Raw genomic sequence first — 9,869 nt, 5'->3', positions numbered from 1 at the left:
GCAACCTTTAGTTTTTGGCCTAAAGAACATTGCATAACAGAGAAGCCTTGACCTACTTCAAAGTTATAGAAAAGAACGAGTGAGAGCAAGAGCTCTGCCATACGCAACACGATTCATTTCGGCGAGGACAAGTAGGATGCACCAATCCCCCACTGCGTGAAGGGTGCGTTTGGAGATATGTCGACGACCAAAGTTACTTGCACTCTATCTCCTTATTATTCTGCATTGATTTATGTAGTTCACGTTTTGCTCTCGCGTTCTCTATCTCCAACAACTTTTGCAATGTTCAGTTGATTTCATGTGCTTGATTGCTCATTGACAGAAGCGGACATTCATGGACTTTGGAGATGTTGTTTTCCACAAGTTGGGCATACGAAGTTGTTATACAAACCCGTGCGGCAACGATCATTCATCACGTGCTACAAGGTCAACATCAAGCTGTACCAGTCATTGTCTGTTTTGCATTCACACGAAAACTCCTGAAGTTTTCTATCACCAGCATCATGATAACCTTTTATTTGACTTGAGTAATTGACTGTTGGTTTGGAATATAGCGAATCCTAATCCGAATAGGATTGTCTTCCTTTCATATTAAACTTGTGGACCATGCCTAGCATCCTATGGATGAAACCTTAATTGATACATGTGGAAGTGGGTAGTTTGCCTAAATTTGTAGGGATTATTAATCCACCTATGAGCTAAGGATAGTTCGTGTCCAAAGAAATATATACATTTGATACATTGCTGATGCTTTGAGGCAAACTAATAACTTTTAGGGTTAATACTACAAAAAAACTTTAAATTTGTGTATTTGTGATAATTTTTGGATCGATAGAAACTCCAAACTGGTACGCTAGCGACATATTTATCCTTTGTTAGCTTCCATAAAAATTTAATCAAGAAATGTTGAGTTAGATAACATGTAATAATAACTCAATTCACATGAAAATCCATATTAGTTTGGGATAATGACAAGTGTATTATTTTGAGATTTTTTTATGATAGGTGTATCAATTTGGGGCTTTCGGTAACCCAAAAATTAATTCGGGGTAAATTTATCGTAGACATATTAGTTTGAGGTTATTTGTGGTATTAATCCTAACTTCTACGTTATCCATGAAAATTAACTTTGTGTTTTACTTTTGACATGTGAATGTGTACATCACACATGACGTGTATTGACATGCAAGTTTTATCAACTAGAAAATATAATACTGTATTTTTTTCGATTGGAGGCATTAATCAATACCGTCACCAACTTGGCGAACGATTCTGGGCATTATCTGGTAGAGACAAACACTTAATTAAGAGGGTTTGAAGACCTGAGTAAGGCACTCATACCTTATAAAATTCCCCAAGATTATTTTCTCACTTAAACTATCTAGCTTTTCCTTTTTTTTTGGTTGGAAAGGGCGAGTGCTCAAGAATTCTCACTAAATTTATCTACGCATATCAGCTAGCAAGAAACGTATAACATGTCCTGATAGTGCCTGCTGACCCTTTGATTTTTTTTTTTTTTTCCAGTTCATGATTTGGTTTAGAAGTCACACAAGCGATTTTGATCACTCAGAGACACATACAGGTAGCGTAACTTGTTCATTAAACTCCGATTTAGCAGTTCTATAAGCCTTGATTAATCTTTGGAGTTATCGCATTTTTTCTATATATAAAAGAACCATTTTTTGTGTAAATATGTGAAAATCATTAATTAGATGAGGTACAAAAGCTTAGGGGAATCCCTAGCATTTCAAAAAGACTAATTATGTGAGAAGATGAAGGAAGGAAGCCTCCATATAGTAGCCAATAAAATATTTATCTAGGAAGGCCTACACTTTGGTAAGGGGATACCTTACCTCTTACAACCTTTTGAATCTTAACCAACAAAAGACGAGGCTCAATCGACTTGTTTTGAAACTATCTATGGTTGCAATATATCCATATGCAATAGATTGTCACTAAGAAAGACAGCTTAAGGAGTCTCACTGCCAAGCTTTTGCCCTTGGTGGCCTAATCAACCATTGAAGTTCTAAGTTCCATCCTCTTACCTAATGCCAAATTCCATTTTGTGCCAAAATACTATGCTATACACTACTTGTCCAAGTGCGCTCAAAGAATAAGTGATTTATATCTTCTATACCAATCATACAAAAATTACACTTAGTATCTATTGAAGACAACCACTGTGATATGACTATTGCTGTCAATAGTCTATCTCTACAAAGAAACCAGCTGATAATATTATGCTTGCTAATATTGCCAATCCAAATTAATCAATACTAGTCCACAACCACTCCCTATTGTCTAAATTCCTTGTATATCTCTTTGCAACAATATGTTTGACTAAAGATAATATGTGTCAAGGTAAGTCTTAGTTTGATAATATATCGCCAACTCCAAGCCATATTGCCCTTTATGTTGAGTTGCATAATATGAGTACCTTTGTATATAATATGATGAACCCAAACTCCACAAGGAAGTGGACAGAAGATTGATGAGACTCCGAAGCATGCGACCCATCAACACTTTATTCTAGAGTTTCAGATCAAGCTATACCAGTCCTCCCTCCTTTTTTGGTGAATATACTACATTCCATGCAACTTTGTGGGATTCATGCATTTTAGCATTTCCTACCCGTAAGAATTGCCTAATTTTCTTTTCAATCTCGTAGATAATTTGCTTTAGGAGGAGAGACATTTGCATCCAATAACTGCAAATAGATAAAAGTACCAATTAGGCTAATTGAAGTCTTCCTACGTAGCTAATAAGATTTTTGCCCTATCCATCTATTTTCTGGAATATCTTTTCCGTTAGGACCTACTATCCACATGCATGAGCCTTCATGTAACAAGTGAGACACCGAGGTATCTAATGGGGGTGCCCATGGATAAAGGTGTGTGATCCAATATAAGGAGTTTTTCATCCTCAACAACCCAAAGAAAAGGATATGGCATTTGTTTGGGTTAAACCTAAGCCTAGTAAGAGCCGCAGAATCATCAAGTGCATCAACACGGCAAAGGACAGAGTTCACATCCCCATGAGGAAATATGAATAGGTCATCAACAATGCATAAATGAGTAATTCTTTGCGATTCACAATGCCAATAAATATTAAAAGATGGGGTACAATTTTCCCTATGATAATTTATTAAGGATTTCCTTAACCATAATAAAGAGGTGGAGAGACAAAGGGTCACCTTGTTGGAGCCCATTTGTGCTTGCAAAGTACCCAACCTATTCACCATTGAAATTAACTGAGAACCTTGGGGTAGTAATGCATTGATTTATCGGATCAATCCAGTATTGAAGGGTATTAACAGCTTTTAGAACCTCGAGAATAGCAACTCATTTTACCATATCATAAAGCCTTCATGTGATCAATTTTGATTGCCACCTGTTTTCCTGTATTGCCCTTATGGTAGTCATGCAAGAGTTCTTGGCACAATAGAATATTCTCTGCAATCTATCTTCCCGTGATGAAAGCAATTTGGTTGAGGCCAACAACCGAATGGAGAATACAAGTTATTCTATCTGCAAGTAGCTTTGATATGATTTTATATATGACATTGCAGCATGAAATGGGTCTATACTCCTTAAGGCAGCATGGATTCGAAACCTTAAGTACAAGAGAGTTCGGTGTAGAATTTATCGATTTCAGCATTCTCCTTGAAGAGAAGAATTCCATGATAGTATATTCAATGTTCTATGATGGGCTAAGCTTTTTTGTAGAATAAATTGTTATACTCGTCTGGATTGGGACCTTTGAAATTGTTGAAACCCCTAATGACTTTGCGAATATATGCTCTTCCAATAAACAATGTAGTGACTAGAGCACTAACATCTTCATGGAATAGAGAAGCAAGCCTGTCATATGAGACGCGACTATGACTGCAGTTTCCAATTAAGTAGCGGTAATAGGATAGTACTGTATCCTTGAGAGACCTCTCATCAATAATAATAGAACCATTGTCAAGTAAAAGTTGATTAATCCTACTTTGAGCACTTCCACACATCATGAAGATGAAGAAAATCTTGTTGTTTCTATCACCCTCTTTAAGACATAGATTTCTAGATTTATATTTGAGAAGGGACTTCTTCAGGTTTGTTGAGAGCAAGGAGCTATTCTAGTTGTGCTTTTTCTTTGAACTAAGTGTTGGGGTTGTAGGTGTCTACAACGAGCTCTCATTGAATTCGCTAAAGGCTTTCCATAGCCTTAATGACCTTCAAATGTAAGTCACCAAATCGAGATTTGTTCATGTGCTTTAGGTGTTGCTTCAAAGCTTTGAGTTTCTTCACCACTATAAACATTATGGATCCTCTGATTTTCTATTGTCAGCAAGTGTGTATCATGCACAAGAAGCCCAGGCTTAGGCTTTGTTTGTATATTATACTCTCTGTTTCATTTTCATTCAATCATGTCCTTTGAGTATCACTTGAATATCCAAAAATGACACTCGAGAGTGAAGGAATATATACAATTTTGAATATTCAAGTGATTTATATATTAATGTATTCTAGTACACTGCCTACCTAGATTTATAACTAGGGGTGAGCATGGTTTGGGCTAGGCCGGTCCAATACCAAATTTAGGAATTAATTCGCATAGTGTTGGTCCTCCATTTTTTAGAGTGAAGACTAACCCTGTTGAGCCTAGGATCGAGGACCAGTCCGGTTCCGAGGTCAACTTGTGACCAATCAATAATTTTTTTGTTTCATTTTTTGTATTTCTTGAAAAGACAAACTTACTATTTGAAATTACATATCCATTAACAATGCGGCATTGATCAACTAAACTATAAACATTAGTATATATCCAACATAAATTTAAGATAATGTAACAATAGAAATTTAACAATTGCTAAAAGAAACAAAGCATAAAAATGACCAAGATTGCCTATGGAGATAAAGTGTTTCTACTGCTGGAGCCTGTTATAATTCCCTTGCTTTTGATTTGTCTTTAAATCATTTTTCTGCTTGGGAAATGGGATTAGATGGGAAGTTTAAGAGAAGAGAATTCTAGACTACAATGCAAATGAAACTTACCAGTGGAATATAATTAAACAATAAGAAGTTCACAATACTTTATATAAACCACGAATATACAACTTCGTGTCTTGTTAATCAAGAGTGGGCATGGTATATGTTGGACTAGTCCCACATGGGGCGAGGGGCAAGTAGTGAGCTGTGAGGTGAAGGGCGAGCGGTGCTACAAGGGGTGAGCAGTGCTGCAAAGGCCGAGTGGCAGGTTGCAAGGCGAGCATCGAGTGGTGCTCACGAAGAGGGCTTTGTTCTTTTTTATTTACTTGGCAAAGATTAAGAAAAAAGAAAGAAAGAAAGAAAGAAAGAAAGAAAGAAAGAAAGAAGAGGATAGAAAAGAAGAAAGAAGACAAAACATAATGTTGGATAGGTAAGATAATATTATATATAACATATTAAATATATAATATATATAATATATATGTATACCATAAAGGGGTTATGATCGGAGTACTATATGAGAGAACAAGGAAGTATAAGAGATTAACAGATCTATATGAAAGCATGAAATGATGTATCTAAAAGGAAATGATGTATAAAACAAGGAAGTAAATAACTTAAATAAAATCGCGAGAATTAAAAATAATGTAAAGAGCAAAGGCAATATATAAAATATAAAGTAAGAGTATGCATAAACAAAAACCAACCATAAAGGTGGTATGAACTTGTATTATAAAGCTGAAAAGCTGAAATTACATGTATTGAAAGATGCAGAAACTAAAGCATCAAGTCATCCACTAGGGCGGTAATCTGCACTCCAGGGAGTATTGATGTTTGTATTACAAGAAATGGTTAACTAACTATCATGTAAGTTGGTAACCCTGTATAAAACTATGTATATGAAAAACTAACTTACTTTGGAACCAGGGGATACAAGGTAAGAAAGCTTGGAGATGGAAGAGATGAGGATGAAGATGGAAGGGATGATGGTTTACAAGTGAGAGAGAGAGGAAGGAGAGAGAGAAATCTGAAAATTTCGGGTCCCTTTCTTCTATGTCGAGTGGGTGTATTTATAGAGGGTGCTACGGTGAAAGTGCTACGGTCTGCTGAACAAAGTGTAAAGTGAACAAGATCGAGTGAACAAAGTGTAAAGTGAATAGTGAACAATGAACAAGTGTATGTCTACTACGCTCCGGTGTGTAGCCTTTGCGCCGTTTGTAAAAAGATCTCGCATGTGATGTCTTTGAATTTTAATCTCTGTCCAGATTGATCCCATAGCAGTCGTCTTCATTAGTGTTTCCACTGTGATGTGACTGGGAGGATCCGTCTTGACTGTATTGAGATTTGGAAGATCCACATTGTGATTCTTCTGCTTTTGAGAGCATCGTCCTGAGGATGTTGCAGTATTCCTCCCTGTTTTGGACTGCTGCAAGTGCTGCACTTGCCATGGATTTTTCCTGTAAAAACGATGTATTTGATGGGGATGCGATTATTTGGGTTTTCTGGCTATTTAGCCATGTTTTAACCGCAGCTTCGGATCCTTGATCAAGAAATCTGAATCCATCCCACCATTTTGTTTTGTATTTTGGGACAAGTACTGGTACACCCGGTTTATTGGATGTATTGTATTCAAATTCCCATCTTTGTTACCCAAGAGATTCTGAATATTATAAAGAAATGCATAAGGCATGGGAACCTTATATCATGAGGTGTTGGTATGAAGTGTTCACTGAAAATCTTGTATCCTTGTTTGACTGTGGGGTGTAATATTATGTCCAAAGGACCAAAGAGATCCCACCAGGAGTCAAACCAGTTTGGTAAGCTTTGTCTTGGGAAGTTGTCTTTGAAGAATAATAACCAGGTGTGTTGGAAATTTGTATTCTGTCTGAAAAAGACGTTCCACCAAGCTTGTTGGTAGTCCCAGTATGTATATGAGGAGGAGTATGGCAGGCTTTGGGTAAGTCTGGTTTGGAATTTTCTGGGTTTATAGGGTGAGGCTCCCCAGTGTGAGGGGTGTATGACTTACTTGATGGATATAGTGGAATAAAGGATATTTTCTGTATTGTTTTTATCAGCAAAGTGAGTGAACCTTGCCGATTCTGTTTCCACTAAAATTTGCTCATAATAAGCAAGGGTTTTGTTTGTATTGTGAGGTTTGAAAAGCCAATTTTTGGAAATATGTTTTCTGCAAATTTGATTGGATCTTTATCGAAGAATCCATCTTCCACGATCAATATTTTTGAAAAGATGTTTTGGGGAAAATTTTTGATCTTTGAGAAGGAGGGGTTGCCTGAGGCTTAATAACCACCTCATTCGAAATTCTTTTGTATTCCGCTTGTTTGTGTTACTTACCTCTATGGCACTGGATGGCTCTTTCTTTACGTTTTGTAAAGACTGGGCAAGTAACAATATTGTTTCTTTTGGTAGTATGTTGGCTAACTGATTAAAGGCTAGCATGGGTTCAGCTGATATGGGTTCTATTTTTAAAGGTGTTTGTTGTAAGTATGTCTGGTTGTTTTTTGCCATTTGTAGCCATGTCTTGACGGATGTTAAGTCTTTTGGCTTTGGTGATGTATTGGAGGGTTCAGCAGTGGCTTTGCCTTTGCCTTTATCTTTGTCTTTTTTGGATCTTGGCATGATTGTATCCCCTATAAAAATTCTCTTTTGAGAAAATCAGGTAATGAATTTGAAGAACCATTTATAAATTCAATGTCAAAATCGAATACTGAAAGTATGGCTTGCCATCTGGCAAAAATCTGTTTTGATGCAATGTTTAAAATGTCTTTTTGTAAAACGTCTTTGGTTGATTTGCAATCAATCCTCAAGAGGAATTTTTGATTTAATAAATCTCCTTGGAATTTTGATATAGACAAAACTATAGCAAGTATTTCTTTTTTGATTGTCGAATAATTTTGTTGAGTGGAATTCCAATGTTTTGAAATGAACTGAACAACTTGTTCTTTGTTGTTATTGATTTGTTTTAGAATACCACCATATCCTAATTCTGAGGCATCTGTTTCAACTATTTTGAAAGTGGAAGGGTCAGCAAGGTATAAGCATGGTATATCTTTTACATGCATTTTTATTTGTTTGACAATGTCTGTATGGACAGAGGTCCAGGGTGGAGGATCCTTACGTAACATTTGGTGTAAAGGTTTACAAAGGATTTTTATATTAGGAAAGAAATCTAAAATATAATTGAGACTTCCCAAAAACCTTTGTAATTGAGTTTTGTCTTTAATCTCATCTGGGAATTTTTCAGTAAAAGAGATTGATCTTTCTATGGGAGTGATGGTGTTTAAATGGATGTAATGACCTAAAAATCTAACCTTGGTCTTGCAGAGTGCAATTTTAGTAGGAGAGACTACAAGACCGTTTTGTATGATTATTTTTATGAAAGTAGATAAATGTTTGAAATGCTCTTCTATATTGGAAGAAAATATTAGAACATCATCTATATAAACTATGATGTATTTTGAATAAGGATTGAAAATCTCGTTCATAATTCTTTGGAATTCTGAAGGAGCATTTTTTAGGCCGAATGGCATAACATTCCATTCATATTGGCCAAAAGGGACTGTAAAGGCCGTCTTGTATTTATCCTTTTCACTGACTTGTATTTGCCAAAATCCTGATTTCATGTCAAATTTAGAAAATATTTTTGATCTACAAAGCCTGTTTAGCAAATCTTTTTTTATTGGGTATAGGGTATCTTATCCATCTAAGGCTATATTAAGAGGTTTATAATTAATAACTAACCTGGGAACTCCTCTTTCTAGTTCAACATTTTTATTGACATAGAAAGCAGAACAACTCCAAGGTGATTGGCTTTCTCTTATGAGCTTTTTATTCAAGAGATCTTGTATTTCTGCTTGACAAAATTTCAAAACTTCTTGGTTCATCTGTGTTGGGCGGGCTTTGGTAGGAATTTTGTTTTCAGAAAAGTCATGTTCATAAGGTAAATCAACGATATGCTTTTTTCTTTCCCAAAAGGCGTTGGGTAGAGTAGAGCATATAGTTTTTTCTATGTGTTTTTGTAGGGAAGCTATTTTTTCTATGATGTTTGGTTTTATAAGATTTTCTTCTATTCTTTTGAATTCTAAATCTTCTTTTAAGAATTCAAGTTGATTTTCTTTGTCTTTTATAAGGCAATTTATTTCTGAAATAGAATGTTCTTGTAAAATATTTAGGCTTCTCTTTTGTGGTTTTGTTATGAAGTTGAAGGTGATTTTTCTGTTTAGAGCATGGGTTTCAATACCTTCGTTAGTAACTGTAAAAGGTTGTATTAGTTGTATGAAAGGAGTTCCAAGAATTACTTGTTGCCTCATATTTTTAACTAAAAGAAAAGAGGTTTTATAAGACATTTGGTCTTTTATTATTAGAGCTTCGGGTAACTTGTATTGTATATTTAGTTTGTCTCCTGAGGCTGATTTTAAGGATTCAGATATTTTATCAAAGTATCTTGTTGGAACAAGACCTTCCTTGATACAATTGAGGTCAGCCCCTGTATCAAAGAGTGCCGTTGTTTCAATAATATACTCATTATTGATTTTTATCTTAATATTTATTATCCATTTCCTAGATGTGATTTCTGTTAACAACATAAGAAAGGCTGGATCAGAGGTATCTGGGGTACTAGTGATTTCATTTTGGTCATCAAGTTTTGTTTTTCCTTTTATGACAAGAGACTTTATATCATAAATTTCTTGTTTCATTTCTGATTGGGTTTCTTTTAAGGCTCGTATTTCTAATTTTTGTTGTTTTATTTCGTTTTGAAGGTCATTAATATTTATGGGTCTAGACTGTGGTTTTTTGTTTCTATTTAGAATGTCTTTAAGATTGTAGGAAGTACTAGGCTTGGTAGTAATATTCATAGAAGAGTGTAGTCTATCTAAA

The sequence above is a fragment of the Eucalyptus grandis genome, chromosome 8 (assembly GCF_016545825.1).
Source record: "Eucalyptus grandis isolate ANBG69807.140 chromosome 8, ASM1654582v1, whole genome shotgun sequence".
In the NCBI taxonomy this organism is placed as follows: domain Eukaryota; kingdom Viridiplantae; phylum Streptophyta; class Magnoliopsida; order Myrtales; family Myrtaceae; genus Eucalyptus; species Eucalyptus grandis.
The sequence above is the reverse complement of the archived record's forward strand: the minus strand, read 5'-3'. Positions refer to the sequence as shown.